General features: G+C 28.4%; 2 long non-coding RNA genes across 2 annotated transcripts; both read right to left on the minus strand.

Moving 5' to 3' along the window:
- Positions 1-9,294: 9,294 nt before the first annotated feature.
- On the minus strand, positions 9,295-10,011 carry LOC135922194 (uncharacterized). The gene is made up of 2 exons (XR_010570775.1): positions 9,890-10,011; positions 9,295-9,425 (listed from the first exon to the last, which is right to left on the minus strand). It is a non-coding gene; the product is annotated as an uncharacterized LOC135922194 (long non-coding RNA).
- Positions 10,012-13,373: 3,362 nt separating this feature from the next.
- LOC135922830 (uncharacterized) lies at positions 13,374-13,937 on the minus strand. Its single transcript, XR_010571044.1, has 3 exons — positions 13,587-13,937; positions 13,472-13,534; positions 13,374-13,428 (listed from the first exon to the last, which is right to left on the minus strand). It is a non-coding gene; the product is annotated as an uncharacterized LOC135922830 (long non-coding RNA).
- Between the last annotated feature and the right edge of the window lie 6,600 nt (positions 13,938-20,537).

Consider the following 20,537-nt stretch of genomic DNA (forward strand, 5'->3'; position numbering starts at 1 on the left):
TTAGTTATTTTATCGAGAATTGATATTCAAACACTTGGTATTTTTTTGTTTACTTTTTTACTTTTGACTTTTGATAAATATATTATACGAGATAAATTTTAATGTTCATGTTTTATGGAAATAAAAAGAAAAACTTTTATGAGATGAAAATTATTTTAATTTGATGTTAATAATTTGATTCAGTCGGGGATTTTATAAAATGAAGAATATTCAATTGATTTTTTGAAATATATTGTGAAACAAAAAATTATATTATTATGAGATATCATTATGAGATTTTGATTGTGAAAATTAAAATATATTTTGAATAAAGAAATTCTTGGAAATTAATATATTTACATATAAAATACAGAGTATGTTCGCTAATATTATATACTAGTTAAATGTTAGATAATATTAAATATATTTGTTCTCAAGATTTTCCTAGTATTATAGGTGTTGATAAAACTTATAATTTAGGTCCCTTGTTTGTGACGATAACAGTTTTCAAGAATCAAGTGCTCATGTCTAAATATTCACAGGATCATCCTATATTCTTTGGTCTTATATTTTTTTTAACATTTTTTTTTCGCACTTGGAAGGCGTCTTCAAAAAAAATAAAATAAATGTTGAAAATCTTATATTCGGCAGCGATGAGGAGCTAGGTTTAATAACTTCGTTAAGAAAGAATTTTAGTAATTCTACACATATATTATGCACCTATCATATGAAAAAGAATCTAAACTTATTTTTACAGGATAAAGAGGGAATGGATTCAAGGACAAGGGAAGATATTGTAACTAAAATTTTTGGCAAAGAAGGACTTGTATTTTCATTAAGCGATAAAATCTTTGGAGGAAAGGTTGAAAAACTGCGAGATTATTGTAGAGATAATCAGTTTATTAAATTATTGAAACATATAGATGCCAGTTTAAAATATAATTTACTTTTATATATATATTTACCTTTAAAAAATAAGGTGATATCGTATCTTTATACTAACAATAACTGCGAATCTTTAAATAATATGTTAAAAATAAAGTTTAACCGAGATTCTACAACACCTGTGCATATGATGGTCAATAAAATTTATGAATTAAGTTTAGCACAAGAAAAAGCCCTTCTTGGTATGGGAAATCATTATTAACAAAAAAGTATGATGTGACAAAAATTCGTCATGAATGGGACCAGATAAGTGACGATCAACGTAAAAAAATAATATTAAATGTGCTTAAATCACATAGTACAAATTAACGAAAAAAAATTATCTCGACATGTGGTGGATTGACATTAATTCAACCTACAGGATCTAAAGAACGTGTCAATCTAAAATATCTAGATCAGATAGATCTAGAGCCTAGTTATTATAGTCCCTACATAAAAATTAACCAGTAGGCACTAATTTATTTCAGAATTAATTTATCCAAAGGCCCTTTTTAGGGCCATAACACCCAAAGGCCCTTTTTAGGGCCACTCAACCAAAAGTTCGCTACAAAATCTAAAGACCCTTTTCATGGTCATTTAAACAATCAAATTATATTACTTTAACGATTAACTTAACAAAACAAAATTTGTAGAAAAAGAAATACATGGATGCTTAACCCACCAACAATTCTCATTAGATATTAGCCGACGTTAAAACCCCAAGTTATTATATCTCAGAATAGCAAATCAAAGTCTTTCGAAATCAACTGAAAATTCGAACAAATACACCAATCCCCCCCCTTTCCATTCTTTACTTAAAACCAATATATCATTTTGCAAATAAAATATAACGACATTTATAAAATTACCGGAATCCCTTATCTAAATTATATATTTCCCCTAAAAATGGTAAATCTTTATACATTATATACATTTTTATGTTAGGTGTAAAATAATCTTTTATAAACATTATATTTTCGATAAAATTTTTCTGTGATATCTTATTTATTAGAATGATATTATTGTATGGTAATATTGTAATAATGGCAATAAAAACAAAGTGGCTATTTATAAAAAAGATCAATATCAAGTATACAAAAATTATTTTAAAAAATTAATTTATCTTACTTTAACCATTAAAATGTGATCATATGTAATAAAAACCTATATTTGTTCTTGCAATTTTTCGAATGATAGATAATATATGGAATTTAGCTTAACAAGAATATAATAAAACAAAAAAAATTTAAATTTTTTTATAAAATAATAATACGCCATCTTGCGGATTTAATATTATTCAAATTTAAAATTTAATTATTAATATTTTTAATATTATTATATTAAAAGATTTAAACGATTTATTATGAGATAAAAGATAATTTAATTATTAATGTATATTTCTTTATTATTGAATATATCTAAAATTTAATTTTTTAGAAGTTATTTATATCATAGGAAAATGGATCTCACTACAAATAAAAGTTAATATATAAATATTTTTACCTAAGCATTCGCAGTTTACCTTAGAATTCGCAGTTTACCTTAGCATTCGCAGTTTACCTAATTTCTAAATTAATGTTAAGTTTTCCTCTTACCGATATAATTTTGTTTATGTTATTATATAAAGTATGATAAAGAAAGAGAGATATAAATTTGATTATTAGAAATAAACTATGAGAAGCAAATAAAACTATAAATTTTCCGATAAAGTGAAGTTAAAATATTGTCTTTTACTGATTACATAATATTACTAAATGTTTACAAAATACAATACTTAAACGAGAAAATCTTTTTAACATAATTAATAGCTATTTTGTATTTGGAAGATATAGTTTTTCTTTTTTTTACCTTTTTCTCCTACCTCATTCTAAAACTACAAATTGGATAGGGCGTAATTCCACTCATTTCGATAAATATACATCTGTATTACAAGGTTTGTTGGTATTTTGAGAAAAAAAATCAGCAAAATTATAGGGAGAGTGGGCCTCCTTATCGTTCACTTTCGGCAGGTCTATGACCAATGTGATAGATAAAATAAGAAGGTATAAAAAATTAAAATTTACTTATAAATAAATTTAAAAAATTCCGACCCTGCGAGTCGATGATGTGAGTATTTTTGATTTAATGCTTTTTTCTACAAATTTTAAATTATGGTCATTATTTCAATACAAATTCTTTTATATATTGCAAATATTTTTGAGAGAAGAGGTTGCGAAGGGAGGGATGGTTTAGAAATTTTTCATTAACTTAAAATAAATTATATTAATGCTTTACCTGAGTTTATTTTAGGCTTATTAAGGAAATGCAAAGATATAATTTCGAACAATTTTAATAAGTGATTTAAAAAGAGGATGTCTAAAAAGGTATAGGGATAAGGTTATGAGACTTAATTAAAGAGGATGATTTTATTTTTTAATGCTAATCGTTCTGCAGGTCTGATATATATTAAAAACTATATTATGAAAAATTATATATATAATTTTTTATTTTTATTTTTGTTATAAAATCGCCTTGGAAGTTGATTCGAATCGGAGTCGCTTTTTCGACTAGAAACTACTCGAGTCGCAGCTAAGTCGACTCGGCTTAGCCATTTAACAACACTAAATTGCACAATTAAAATTATTGATTTTACTTTTAAAATTATTGATTTTACTTTTAAAATTATCATATATAGTACTATAAAATTTAAATAATACAAATCATATTAAACCTTTAATAAAATTGATTGTATAAAATCACGCATTTCCCAAATAGAATTTAAATAAATAAATTAAAAGAATGATAAAATTCTAAAACTATTATATCTCATTAATTTAGAACTTTAGCGTAAATAAAGAAATTATTTCTAGCAACAATTTACTAGAATAGCAAATCAAAATCTTTCGAAATCAACTGAAAATTCGAACAAATACACCAATCCCCCCCCTTTCCATTCTTTACTTAAAACCAATATATCATTTTGCAAATAAAATATAACGACATTTATAAAATTACCGGAATCCCTTATCTAAATTATATATTTCCCCTAAAAATGGTAAATCTTTATACATTATATACATTTTTATGTTAGGTGTAAAATAATCTTTTATAAACATTATATTTTCGATAAAATTTTTCTGTGATATCTTATTTATTAGAATGATATTATTGTATGGTAATATTGTAATAATGGCAATAAAAACAAAGTGGCTATTTATAAAAAAGATCAATATCAAGTATGCAAAAATTATTTTAAAAAATTAATTTATCTTACTTTAACCATTAAAATGTGATCATATGTAATTTATAAAAACCTATATTTGTTCTTGCAATTTTTCGAATGATAGATAATATATGAAATTTAGCTTTTTTAAGTAATATTACAATATTAGAATATAATAAAACAAAAAATAATTTTAAATTTTTTATAAAATAATAATACGCCATCTTGCGGATTTAATATTATTGAAATTTAAAATTTAAAATTTAATACGATTGATTATGAGATAAATGATAATTCAACTATTAATATATATTTCTTTATTATTGAATATATCTAAAAATTTAATTTTTTATAAGTTATTTATTTATATCATAGGAAAATGGATCTTATCAAAACAATATATCAAAACAACTTTTTTTTACTTCAATATTTCTTTTCTCTTGAAACACGAAAATCGATAATTTTATTTCTTTATTTTTCTTTCCTTAAAATATGAAATCGTACATAAAAATGGATTCAGGTCTAAATCGCATTAATCAAAGTAGCATAAACATACTCACTTTATGTTACCACTAGAAAATTTAAATAATAAATAACATATATTATAAATATTTGTTTAGAAAGATTAATAGATAAAAAATATATAAATTAATTAAATATATACATGTGTAACAAATATTACATATATATTATATTAAATAAATATAATAAAATAAAATATTAAATATATACTTAAATATTACATAATACCATATATAATTTACCTACATATTATAAATATGATGTTATTATAATATATAATCAATATGTTAAATAATACCGATATAAGTGAAATTAAATTATATATATATGTTAAATAAATATTTTAAAATATTAAATATTTTAAAATATTAAATATATTTAAATATTATTTATATGTATATTACAAGTATAATAAATTCATATACCATATATAATTTACCTACATATTATAAATATGATCTTATTATAATTTAGGTATATATTATCTTAAATAATATCGATATACAGTAAAATTATATGTTAAGTAAATATATTTAAATTATATTTATATGTATATTACATGTATAATAAATATATATACCATATATAATTTACCTACATATTACATATATGATGTTATTATAATTTAGGTGTATATCAAGTTTACTACTAGGGAATCAATCGAAAATTTTTTTTAATTTTTATTTATTAGTAAAACCATAATAAAATTAAATTAAAATATAAAATTAAGTAGAATTCATCTTTGTTTTTGAGTAAAATGTACTAAATTATAAAAGTTATTGCTAGATTTCAATTTTTTTAATAATTTTTTTTCAATCGAAATCAAAAATAGATTTAAAATTTAAAAATTTTTTTAATTTATTTATTAAAAGTTAGCGGAATATCATAAAATTATTTTACAAAATTCTAAATTAATTGCTTAAAATAATTTGGTGCATCAATGGTATTGTTTATAATTATTAGGTGTCATGGCTAAGCTAAGATTTATAAATTCCCTTGCAATCCTTCACAATCTTAAACTGATATCTATAGATATAAATGGGAAAAAAATAATATATATTTTTTTTATAAATAAGTTTTAATATTATATATATTTTTTTATTATATTAGTCTTAATATTTTTATAATATATATTTATTTAAATTATATGCTCATACATATGAGGTAAAATTAGCACTTATTTTTATTTTTTAGACAAATAAAACGTTAAATAAAAGTATATCAAAATTTATCTATAAACAGATACAGATACCTCTGAAGTAGTATATAGATACAGATACTTTTTATACAACTCTGATAATCTTAATAAATTTATAATTACAATTATTGAACATTAATTATTGCTTTTAAAAAAGAAAAATATTCTTACTCATGATATAGTTTATATTTTTGTTTGTAGAGCGATAATTATTTTTATCTATTTTTTTTGAATTATTTTTTTTATAGAGCGATAATTACTTTTATCGATTTTTTTTTGTTTAATTGTTTTTTATGTAGAGCGATAACTATTTGTATCAATAATATTTTGTTAGTTATTTTTTCGCAATAAAAATTTGATTATTATTTTATTGTTTGTAGAAATATATATAAAGTGAAGAAAAAATAAAATAAAAATAATATAGTTGTTTTCATTCATTTTTTCCCCTTGCTACAAAATTTTTTGTGTTTTAAAAAAAATTGCAAAGAGAAAAGTAAAAGAAAAATTAAAATTAATATCGGAAAAAAGATGTAAAATAAATTTACGTTAATTAAAATTTATAAAATTACTATCATCCGAATTTACTAATACTTTTAAAAAAGTGATAGTGCCTATTTAAAATTTTATAATAAAAACTTTCTTTCAATGGTTCAATAGATCCTTGCTTTGATACATTCTACATCATTAGATTTCTCTAATGGGGTTGATAATAAATCTAAAAGCCCTAATCTCAATCATTCAGTGGACTAATTTTTTAAGATGTTTTGTTTATAATTCCATATTAAATTAACTGAAGGTCCAACCCTATTAAATTATTTAAAAATTAATATTATTTAGAGTGACCAAATAGATATCATTATACCTTAGATTAATCTGATTTAAATAATGTTAATATAAAAAAATAATAATTTAATATAAAAAATATGGTTAAGGGCATCTAGTTAATAAAACATTAATATTCATGATATTTGATTAAGTCTGTTAAATATATTATTTATCATTTCATTTCATTTTAGTTTTTATTTATTTTGTTAAAATATATTTCAATAAATAAAAATACAATAGAGCATTATATGTACCAGGATTAGTTGAATGTTGCTTTTATACAAGAATTAGGATGGCAAATGTTAAAATATCGAGTGTGAAATTATTTAACTTCTTTAATAAATTTCTAAATGTTATTGTTATTTTCGTAACTTATTGTCTTTAACCTAGCAAAAACATTTTTAAAAAAATTCACTAATAAATCTTTTATTTTTTGATGATATATTTTATTTGTGTATGTATATAAATAACAGAGACCTGCAGAGGTACCATTTGCACGGCCCGGCCCGGATATTTTTAAAAAAATTTTTTTACGGCCCGGCCCGGATTTAAAAATTTAAGGCCCGGATATTTTTTAAAAAAATTTTTTACGGCCCGGCCTGGATTTAAAATATTAAGGCCCGGCCCGGATATTTTTTAAAAAAAAATTTCAAAAAATACATGTAAAAAGCTAATATTTTGAGAATATTATTTGAATATATAAAAATTATAAAACTGTTATTTATAAAAATTGATATTTTGAGCATATACTATATTTTATATTGCATTTATAAAAATAAAACTAATATTCATAAAAATGGTAATAATATTTGTCATAATTTCAAAAACCTCTATATCAAACCATATCCCATAACACAAAACAAACCATAATTTCATAATAATAAGACTCAAATTTATTTATTAAAAACATCAACAACAATCTCTATACATTAACACAAAAAAATATACCAAAATTTAATATAATTATTATCCATTTCTTCATCTCCCAAAGGTTCACAGCTGACATCTTATTCAATATTTTCCCATCTCCCACTAGGGGTTTTTCCTAACAATGAAATACACCCCGTGATCATTATCCCCTCTTCTTCCCCCAAGGAAAACTTAATACCCTGTCAGAAAATAACTGACATCTTATGTATTATATTAAATTTATTTCTTCTTTTTTTCAACAATTACAACACGCCCACCCTTCACAAGCCCAGCATCCCTCTCTCTGTGGTGGTGTTGTATCGAATCGCCCCTTTGAATTGTATCGAATCACCTCTTTAAATTGTATCGGAAAGCCTTGAAGACGTTCAGGAGATTATCGAATCATCTTCCCGTATGATGATTTATAATATAATAACTCCATTATATTTCAATATAAAATCGCGAAAAGAGACATTATCAATAATGACATGTATATTAAGGTATCTGCATTTATAATCTACGGAACATTAATATGGACAATGTAATATCCGCAAAACATAATAATTTATTCATTTTAAGACATTTGGGAACTACTAGCTATAATATACATTATTAGGGTATGATTCATGGTAATTAGGAAATAATGATTTTACATATAATAATGTAATGTGAAAACATTGTCTATGTGTGAAATGCAATTTCAACACATGTAATTTTCCTACTATCATGTGAAAAAAAACAAAGCTACATCTTTATAAATATTTCCTAAAATGAATATAAAAATCCATCTTTAGGTATTAAAAATAATTGCGAAACTTGGCAGAACAAAGATTATAAATAAAATTACAATACATACGTATATAAATACATTTAATATTATATATGAAGGAACAAATATATAATATGTAGAAAATACAATATTTTCCATCTAGGAATTACTCAGTATCCTAAGAAAAATATACCATTTCTACCTAACTCTGTCATCACAATTAGCACAAATTCACAAAAATGTAGAATGCAAAGTAACAAAAATTGATAATATAATGGGCTATATGGTATATATGTAAAGAATTTTTAATACCTTCACAATATAAAATAATTTGAGTCTTTTCTTTAAAAATATGTTCATAATTAAATAGTAAAATGTGATGTGTTATAAAATTATTAAAAAGATAAAAAAAAATGTATTATGCAGCATAAATTTACAAAAAAAAAACTTTCCCCAGTATGCAAACTAAACAATATTTTCACCTCAAGGCATACCCCTCAACACGGGCTGACCTTATCTGTAAAAATATTTTCCCTTCACATCATTGCATACCACACAAATAATATAATAATTGCAAATAAAACTTCTTATAAAAATTTATAATTTAAAAAAAAATATATATATTAAATATAAAGATTTCATAATTTGAAAAAAAAAATATTATACACCATCTAATGTATCATATAAATTCCTATCCAATTTATATATACACTAAATGCAGACACTAAATCAAAATAACTATCCACATCTAACATTATAGATATTATTCTGACTTCATCATACTTCAATTCCTTCAAATTCTCATTCATAATTAAATATATCATATGTTACCTATACAATATATTAACATTATAAATAATAATTCATAGTTAAATATATCATATGTTACCTATGCAATATATTAACATTAATTAATAATAAATTATCCCATACATATTCATCCCTTTACAAACCCAAAATGCATAATTAAATAATACACACTTTATTACAAAAGTCTATATCCATATATATTTTCATAAATTTCACATATTTAAATATTTAACAATCCTTTCTGTCCTGCTGTTCATGAGGTCTTTCAGCTTCCTATGACGGAATACCTATAACACCATTCAATGAGTTTTAAGGCATACCAAATAATGATCAAAATTAGATGTACCATATACATCTAGACATAAGATAATATACCAAATATTACTGTCTTAAATTCCTGATCTTATTTCCATATTTCTGCCTAATACTCATTACCTACTTTCAATCTTACATTTTTTAAAATTTAAATATAAAAGTATAGAAATTTTTAAACTCACGTATCTGTATAGTTTTTAGTACATTGCATGGTTAAAATTTTTCATATAATATTTATACAAAAATTTTGTTTTTACCTTTAAAATACCGCATTAACCCAGGTTAGAATCCTGGTCACGGCACCAATTTCAAAAACCTCTATATCAAACCATATCCCATAACACAAAACAAACCATAATTTCATAATAATAAGACTCAAATTTATTTATTAAAAACATCAACAACAATCTCTATACATTAACACAAAAAAATATACCAAAATTTAATATAATTATTATCCATTTCTTCATCTCCCAAAGGTTCACAGCTGACATCTTATTCAATATTTTCCCATCTCCCACTAGGGGTTTTTCCTAACAATGAAATACACCCCGTGATCATCATCTCCTCTTCTTCCCCCAAGGAAAACTTAATACCCTGTCAGAAAATAACTGACATCTTATGTATTATATTAAATTTATTTCTTCTTTTTTTCAACAATTACAACAATATACTATATTTTATATTACATTTAAAAAAAATAAAACTAATATTTAATTTATAAAAATGGGAAATATTTTGAGAATATAATATATTGTATTTAATTTACTATTTAATTTATAAAATAAAAATAAATCTATTTAAAAAAAATGCATGTATAATAAATAGTATTTTGAAAATATAATCTAATTGCACAATATTAGTATAATTTATTTTATAATATAAATTTTTAACAAAAGAAGATAATTGTATTATATAATATTGTAAAAAAAAATAATGAAAAATGTTGGATTAAAAACTTTTATGACTCAAGGTAAATATAATAAATGCAATAAATATTTGACAGTTTACAAAGTAAAAAACCAGCATGATTGACGAAACCTATACTCAAGAAAGATATTAAAAATTCACAAATTATCATGAAGAAAGAGAAGCATATCTACCTTTTCAGGTTAAAGATTACTTCTTCTTTCTTCAAGAATTCTCCCAGTAGTGGAAAAATTCCGCTCACAGCTTGCACTTAAAGCAGGAATTGCCAATTTTGCTAAAATTGGAAATTCGCTTTGATGAGCCGCCCACCACTCCAACAAATTGTCCACCTTAAATGTTTTATCATCGCCCCATTTGTCATAAAACGATTCAGTTTGTTTAACAACAGTCGTAATTTGACTGGTCGATGGTATTTCATTTACTTCCTGAGCCTCTTGTAATTTAATATAATCTTTTATATAGTTTTCCGTCATTTTGCGATCTGTCCTTGACTACATACGTAATTGCTTGAATTTGGGACAGAGAAAAAGAGAAATAAAATGATACTTGTGTAAAACAAATTTTTCAATTAAAAAATGCTTTATATTAAGTAAAATCAATTTTATTTCTCCTTTTTCGCTTTGAAAGGTATTACAAACTTTAAGAAGTGATATTCCTTTATTTGATTGTTTTGGTAAAATATATTCTAAAAATTTAGATATGAATTATAAAAAAATATATTAATAATACTTGAATATTGGGGCTTATTTATGATATTCCTTTATTTGATTGTTTTGGTAAAATATGTGTAAAAATTTAGATATGAATTATAAAAAAATATATTAATACTTTGAATAAATTTGCAGGAAATTAATAATTAGATCGATCTGTGGGTGTTAGGTAGTGTTAACCATCACCCAATATTATATTAATCATAACTATAATATAATATAATCTTATAACCATTAACTCATAATGTAAAAATTTTTATAAAAAATATTAAGGCCCGGCCCGGCCAGGGTATATTTTAAAAAAATTTTTTAGGCCCGGCCCGGATATGTTGAAAAAAATTTTTTTAGGCCTGGCCCGGGTGTATTTAAAAAATTTAAAATACGGCCCGGCCCTGCCCGGGCCTGCAGGTCTCTGATAAATAAAATCAACATTTACAAATTTATAATTATAAAATTAAAATATAATAAAATTAAAAACGGATATTTATTGATAGTTTTAATATTTAAAATTTACTAAAAAAGATATTTTATCTAAAAATTCTGTAATTTCAGAAGTTCTTTCATATATTTGTGTTAAATTAATGATGTGTTGATCAATTCTTTCATATTTTATATTTCTACGCCGAACTGTTGATACATTGTTGATCTGAATAATTTTGAGGTCGTTATAGTGTTGATGGTTTATCAAAATTTTTATAAGATAAACATTTGGGTGAGCATGTGCCGTCTTTCTCTTTAAGGCATGATGAAATCCCTCCAAATGGTTATTGGTGCGGGGACCTTCGACTTTATATCTAAATAAATATAAGAAAATTTTATGAATTTATTAATTATGTTTTAAATACCTTGTCTATATGCCATGGGGAAATATGGCATTATGGTTTAGCCATGTCGTATCCATACACTCCTTAAAATTCAGGAGCATGGAATTTTCATACGACATCGCATAGCAATTTTGCCTAACTCGAAATATGTCCTCCTCTTTGCAAAAAGGCAAAATTGTCATGTGCCTTACAACTTTGTGAACATTCGAATGGTTCAAAGATAGGCTCACCAACTCAAGAGATTGGCATCTGCGCCATAAAGCTTGGGAATATGGAAAAAGCAACCTAAACAAAATTCTATTGGAATATAAATCATAAATTTAACCTTTTATAATCATGCTGGGAAATACAAACTTGAGAGCTGATATAGCAGCTGCCTCAAAGTCTGTTTGGCCAAATCTAGGATTAAAAGATATTTGGCGTTCAGAACAAAAATTAACAATAATTTGAAAAAGACGGACATATGTGTCCCTAGTTTTATCTGGTAGTAGTGCATAAATGAAGGGTATCATAACCTCTTCGTACATAACATGTAAGGTATATAATTAATAAAATAACGTAGGAGCTACATGGAAAGTTCCATCCATGTTGATCATGTCCGAACTTGCGGCTATACGCAACATGGAATCAGTGGCAAAAATATATGTCTGTTCCATGGATTAAAAATCGTTCATTACGAGTTTTCGTAGAATATTCTGCAGTTAACTCAATTTCAGAAATCGATTGAGGCATAGGGGGCGGTATTTAATAAGAAGTCTGTCTATGTGATTTCTCAGGTATATAAATGATGGTGTGGCCTCAGGATAGTTTTCTGTTTCTGGGTTCTCCATACATCTTTTATCCATTGTTTGTTGATATATATTTAACCGAGTCTCCGAGGAATTGTAGGCTATTATGTTTTCGAGTGCTTCTTTAGTTTTAAGCATCTCGAAGGCCCCTATTTCAAATACATGATCATGTGTACCAGAGACTCTGTATGCACTCTCATATATACATTTAGCATGGCAATCTCCTACTCTGCATCGATATTTTATAATTTCCCCATTTTGGGAGTGAAATCTATACATATAATTTTGAAAGAATAGTATAATTTTCCCCTTTTGACTCTTGACAAAACGAGCTTCTAGTTAATTAAAAATAATATTAATACAATTTATTATAATTATTTTTACCATAAATATTTGAATTTAAGTCTAATAAAGTTTGTGCTATGTCAAGAGGGGAATCTAGATTTGTGTCAGGCACTATGGGAGAAACTTTGTTCCAAATGTGGAATACCATTGGATGAAACTAGATTATAAAGAAAATTGTCAAATTAAGAATTTTTAAAATTTTTATTTACTTGAGATATCAGGCACTATGGGAGAAACTTGTGGTTCGAAATGTGGAATACCATTGGATGAAACTAGATTATAAAGAAAATTGTCAAATTAAAAATTTTTATTTACTTGAGATATCAGGCACTATGGGTGAAACTTGTGGTTCCAAATGTGGAATACCATTGGATGAAACTAGATTGTAAAGAATATTGTCAAATTAAAAATTTTTATTTACTTGAGATATCAGGCACTATGGGAGAAACTTGTGGTTCCAAATGTGGAATACCATTGGATGAAACTAGATTATAAAGAAATTTGTCAAATTAAGAAAATTTAAAATTTTGATTTACTTGAGATATCAGGCAAAATCACAGAATCTTGTGATTGTGTTGATGGAAGACTAAGATGGGTGTTATCTTATTTAAAATAAAGATGCTTAAATATCTTAAATATTTATTTTATTACATTTACACTTAGCTGTGTGTTCTATCGTGAATATTATGTCCTTTAATGAGAGCTTAGCTCTACCAGAACAATTATCACGACAACTTAAGTGTATAAATTTTTTGTTGGCACTTTTTATGAGGTACTAATACCCTAAATAAATTATTAAATTATTTTCTTTTTGAGTTTTTTTAAAATTAAAAAAATATATAAAAATTTATAAAACAATATTACTTCAAATTTAATATTTTGAATCTTAAGGTAGCATTCCAAATTATTGGCAACAGTGGCTATCATCTATAAATATTTGAATTATTTTTAAAAATTTAGAATATATAAATCTATATTAAATCAGTGCTATTATAATTATTAGAGTAATACATATAAATTATATTGTTAACAATTGTAAAAATGGAATATCAAGATCACTCATAATGTCAAATATAGTATTGATAGTTTAAGCTTAATTGATTTTATATTATTAAGTTATTTTATAATCTTAATTAATTAAATATAATCATTTATTAATTGAAAATAAAATTAATCCAATTTAATGGTGTGATTTGTGTTGTCAAGTTCAATATCAATAATAAACTAAATCACTCTTTTTTAAATTTAAGCCTTTAAGAAAATTTCTAAAATTTAAATCAGTATCCAAAACTTCTTAGTGAAAACTCTAACTATATTTAATTAATACATCTTTATAAATTATATTATGATCATTAAGTTCAATATCAAAATTTAAGCCTCTAAGAAAATTTCTAAAATTTAAACCAGTATACAAAACTTCTTAGTCAAAGTCAGTATTCAAAACTTCTTAGTAAAAACTCTAACTATATTTAATTAATACATCTTTATAAATTATATTATGATCATTAAGTTCAATATCAAAATTTAAGCCTCTAAGAAAATTTCTAAAATTTAAACCAGTATACAAAACTTTTTAGTCAAAATCGAAACTATCCTTATAAACTATATTATAATCTGTTGGATTTGGACCGATGGGTCCCCCCGGCAGATTGGGAAAAATAGAGTCCGTGATCGGGGGTCCGGGATGGTCGATGACGGAATCCATGGGGCCGGGTTTTATCAATTTTGTCATGGAATCACTCGGACAACGTAGTGAAAATAATATTTACAAAGTTTATTAAAGTCGAAGTTACAAAGCCAAGGTAAAAAAAATCAAACTCATCCAATAATTAATCAAACAAAAAATGTATATAAATTTCACAATCCCGAATTTCATTTTTCGTGGTCTTTTTATAGATAAAATAAAATAATAAAAAAAAGAATGTTAATAATGCAGGCCAATCTCGAAAACTGGCTAGAACCAGTTTTGAGGATGAAATCAAAACAAGCTTGGTATACGTGAACAAAGGGGAAAAAGAGATATACATGATAATGAGAAAAAAAAACACATCACTTCTAATTGAATAAAGAAAATAAAAATATAAATGGTAATGGTAATATAAAAACATATCACTGGAACAAAGACATAATAACTATTATAAACTAGTTAAAACACAACATAATCATTAATAAAAATCCCTGTTAAATTTAAAACTAATATATTACTTGCACTTTTAATTTTTCCTCGCTTCAGATATGGCGGCCATTTTTTGATTATGTTATTTTGAAGACGTTTTAAAACATACTCAATTTATGCTATTTTGTGCAATGCTATTTAGTGGTCAACCGATAAAAATAATAATAATCGTTTCTTTTTTTTCGCGCTTATATATTTATTTTTTTACAAAATCATCCCGTTTATTTATTATTTTATTTATCAAAAGTCAATCAACTTTTTTTAATATTTATTTATTCAACTCCTTATTATTCGTATACTTTGCCATTATCTTCATTTAGTGCTAAGCTTAATAGCTTGCTCCCTTAAAACGCTCCCTTCAGAAAAGACGATCCTCCGCCTCCTCCTTTCAGAGGTTGCCCCACTCCGAATCCTCTACCACGACATACAACCAGCATCCAAACTCATCAACATCGTCCAAAACTGCCACTAGATCCCTCCATTCTTCGGTTCCCATCACTCCTTGATTAGTTCCTATACGCTCGGCCGCCGCGATACCCTCTCCCCTCGTTATACCGTTTCCCGCCGTCCTATCGTTTGTGCCCTCACTCTCGACTGTTAAATTAACTATGGGTCATTCCACGCTAGCTGTTCATGGACGATGTTCACGCTGTTCCTCTTCTTTATCTCTCCACTTTCTCAGAATTTCTGCGACGGGCCTTGATTCACCGCTTCCCTCTTCTTCATCTCTCCTCGTTCTCGGAATTTCTGCGACCGACCTCGATACACCGCTTCTTACTTGCTCCGTCCGAGCCCCCACAATCGCCGCTATCTGCCTCGCTGGTACCTCCTCCACTCTTGCTCGAGCCCGTTGCAATCCCGTTCGATTACCATCTGCCATTCTCTCCCAATTCCATGGGCATCTATATTGAATATGTCCGCGTTCCTGGCAGCGATAGCACCGTCTGCCGTTCTCCATAGTTCGTCTTATCATTCCCCGTCCGCTTCCCCGACCCTTGCTCCCGGTCCTATGGGGCCGCACCATGAGTAGCACTACATATATCCCACAGATCCAACTTCTACGCAAACCCGGAGCATTATTCTGATCCATTTTGATTATCCACCTAAATATATTCTATACTATATAATCCTTACAAAATACGTACTTTGTAACGAATTCCTCTTTTATAATTCAAGGTAATCACCAATTTTATTTAACTTACAAAAGAAAATTATAACTTTAAAAGAAAAAAAATTTCTTCACAAAAATAAATAATTTTTCTCTGTTCCTCTTTTTTTTCTTTTTTAGCCCACTGCTTTCTAAGCCTATGCTTTGCACCCCGAGTAATTAATTATCTTTTCATCAAATAATTTGGGACACCGCCCCTTCCCCGTCTCTAACATATCCAAATTTCCCTTCCAATAATATGATGCCAAACAACATATCGTTCCAACTCTTTTGACATTTAATTACAACAAAATAAAATTACACTTGTTCTCTTCGACAAAAAAAATTGGGACTATATGAATTATATTTGTTCCCTTCGACAAAATTTTGACTATCAAAAAAAAATTTACATTTGATAAAATTGGGCTATTAGAAAGAATTTACATTTGATAAGAATTGACTATTAGAAAGAATTTATATTGGATAAGATTTGACTATTAGAAGGAATTTACATTTGATAAAAATTGACTATTAGAAAGAATTTACATTTGTTTTCTTGGCCAATTCTATTAATTTCTCCCTCCTCCCCACCTAATTCTTATAGGCTCTTTTATTCTTCCAAAAATTGTTACGTCTCCCATTCTATATGCTCTTTTATTCTCTCAATTATTATTATTTTCCTTCTATATACGACTTTCTATCTTCCCACATGCTGACTCCTTTTTTCCCTCCAGACCTGACCTAAGTCTTTTGACTTGACCTAAGTCTTCCGGGGTCCATTCCTCTCTTTAACTGATCCCCATGCCTTATTCCTTCTCTCCCGCCTGGGAACTTTATCCTATGCAATTTGTGCCCCACGTTCTCTATGACCACACCGGATTCCCATTTTCGAGTACCACCAAAAATTCTAGCCCAAACCGTTTGCCCTACCACGAATTTACACGCGTTATTTCTCGAATCCATCTCTGGAGGTACCTCTTGTTTTAGCAAATCTAATTTATTGCGAGTTCTATGGCACAAAAATTTTTCCGCCGGTGACAACACCTCTCCTTTTTGACTATTATTATAATAGGCCATGGCGATCCATAGTTCCCCCCCCCGCCATATTTCGATTTTCTTAGCCAACTTTTAACCAGAGCTACCATTCTTTTCGCTTGTCCGTTTGAGCTTGGATGATAAGGAGGTGCTAAGACATGTTTTACCCTGGTTTCCGCGCAAAATTTTTCAAATTGTCTTCTCACAAAAGCGGGACCGCCGTCGGACACGATCGTCCTCGCTACCCCAAAACGAGCCCATAAATTCTTTAAGGTCTTTATTACAATTTGCGTAGTTAACCCCCTTACTGCCTCGTACTCTACCCATTTGGAATATGCATCTACCACAATTAAATATATTTTCCCCTCAAAGTCAAAGAAGAGTCGATGTGGATACGTTCCCACGGCTGTGTATTCTTGGGCCATACACCTTTCTTGTCTCTGTGAGGCATACTCGCCCACAGGTTACACATTTCACAGCTTCGGCTTATGTCCTCAATCTCTTTGTTCATTCCTGGCCACCATACATATTCTCGGCCCCATTGTTTCATTTTTTCAACTCCCTAATGCCCTGCATGAATAATTGCCAAGACCGAATCTCTCAATTTGAACGGTACTATACCCCGACTTCCCCTTACCCACAGACATCCACTATAGCTAATTCCTTTTCGATGTATGTAAAAACTTTATCTCCGTCGCTCCAAGGTTTTTGCCCCTTTATACACACCTTAACTCGAGTCAATTGACGATCCTTTAGAGTTGCCCTTTTAAGTTCTTCCCATGTTATCGGTCCTCCCTTGGCTATTTTGACCATCGCTCTAATTAGTCCTTGCTCCTTTCCCTCCTCTATATCCTCTTGAGCCATTTCATATCCCTCTTGTCCAGCTCCACACCTAGAAAGAACATCTGGTAAACAGTTTTCCCTTCCCCGTCGATATTTTAATTGTACATCAAAACTTCCCACCAGTAAGAGCCATCTTTGTAATCAGGGCGATAACATCAGCTCCTTATTATCCTTTTCGAACATGTGTACCAACGGCTTGTGTTCTGTATATATCACAAATCTACGCCCAATCAAATACTCACGGCATTTCGTCAGTCCAAATATAACAGCTAATGCCTCCTTTTCAATCACGGAATATCTCGTTTCCGCGGCTCTGAATATTCTCGAGAAAAACAAAACCGGTTTTCCCATTCCATCTATAATGCAATAACGCTCTACCTACTCCTTTAATCGATGCATCTACCGCCAACACCACCTTCAACTCGTTGTTAAAACACATAAGAATGGGCTCCCTTCCAATTCTAGCTTTTAATTCTTCAAACGCATTCTCCTGTTCCTCCTTCCAATCAAATTTCTCACCCTTCTTTAGCAGAGTATATAATGGCGCAGCTATTTGAGCGAATCCCTCTACAAATCGGTAATAGTAATTTACCATTCTCAAAAAAGCCTGAACCTCAATTTTATTTTTCGGCCTCAACATATTCGCAATTCCCGTCATATTTTTATCCAACGTTCTAACCTCTTTTCCCGTTATTTTATGTCCCAAATATACGACTTCCGTCACTCATAACACGCTTTTTTCGGCACTGGCCCGCAAACCCTTTTCTTTAATTCTTCATAACGCCTCCTTCAATCTTTGCTCATGCTGTTCTGGAGTTCACCCCATTACCAATACGTCATCCATATAATAGAATACGCCTTCCATCCCTTGAAAAACCGCAGCCATAGCTCTGAAATATCGGAGCGGATACACTTAATCCAAAAGGTACTCTACAAAACACAAATAACCCCTTGGGGGTAGTAATGGTTAACAACTTTCTTACTTCTGATTTTACCCGCAATTGCAAGTACGCATTGGAAAAATCAACTTTTGAAAAATATATACTTCCCTTTAAATTCGCTAAAATTTCTTCAATTCTCGGTAACGGATATTTAACTTCTACGACCCAGGGATTTAGAGTCACTCGAAAATCAGCACACAGGCTTAGTTGACCATTAGCTTTTTTCACAGGCACTAACGGTGTTGCCCATTCACTATATTCCACAGCACATACGATGCATTTCTGTACTTATTTATCCAATTCCATTTCAACATCCTTCCTCCATTCAAACGGTACTCTCCTCAAAGCACAAAATTTTGGTACGCATCTCTCTTTTAATTTGATATCTACTTCGTAATCTTTCAGACAGCCCAATTCTTCGTCAAAAATTTCTTGATAATCATCCACCAATTTTCTTAATCCCTCCTGCATCTTGATTACTTCCAATTCTTCTTCCCGGTTCCAATATGCCGTTTTTTGGCTCAGATTCTCCTTTGTCATTTCTTTTTTTCATTTTATTTTCATTACTATCCTGCAACTTCCCTTTCCCGTTCTACGCTTCATTATCGGTTGTCTCCTGGATCTCCCCCTCCCATTGTCTGTCTTTTTCCTTACTCGCATACCCATAACTCCCCACCGTTAATTCTCCCTCGTAATTCCTTCCCACCCATCCCTTACAATTATTTTTTTCCCCTTCTTTTGTATAAATTTCTGCCCCCCTCTCCTCTTCACTATTACTCGCCCCTACTTCCCCCTTGGAATAATACGCCTCTATTTCTCCCTTAGAATTATTCCCCTTGGAATTATACGCCCCTATTTCCCCCTTGAAATTATTCCCTATTTCCCCCTTATAATTATTCCCTATTTTCCCCTTAGGATTATGCGCCCTTATTTCCCTCTTAAACTTATTCGCTCCAATCCCTCTTATGATATTATTCCTTTCCATTTCCCTTCCCCACTCTCCGCTTACCTCTCCACTATAACTATCTCTCCTGATTCCCTCATTCCTAAACCTTACTCCCCGACCTCCATCCCTAATTTCTCCCCTCATTTCCTCAACTCCCTCCCGCTCCCAATTGTACATGTTCTCAATTCCGGGTAATACTTCCAATTCCTCATACGTCCTCCTCTCATATATATCATCACTCACCATCGGAACGAATACCCCCACCATGCAAATACCCCCCAAAAACTATACCATGGACCAATCCGGGTGATCCAATCCACCCCAATCCCGCTTCTACTCTCCTAATAATAATCCATAAGTCCAAAACCTCTATCCCTCCTTCCGTCATTGCCTCTATTC

The sequence above is a fragment of the Gordionus sp. m RMFG-2023 genome, chromosome 1, assembly GCF_954871325.1.
Source record: "Gordionus sp. m RMFG-2023 chromosome 1, tfGorSpeb1-WG-v2, whole genome shotgun sequence".
Taxonomy (NCBI): Eukaryota; Metazoa; Nematomorpha; class Gordioida; order Chordodea; family Parachordodidae; genus Gordionus; species Gordionus sp. m RMFG-2023.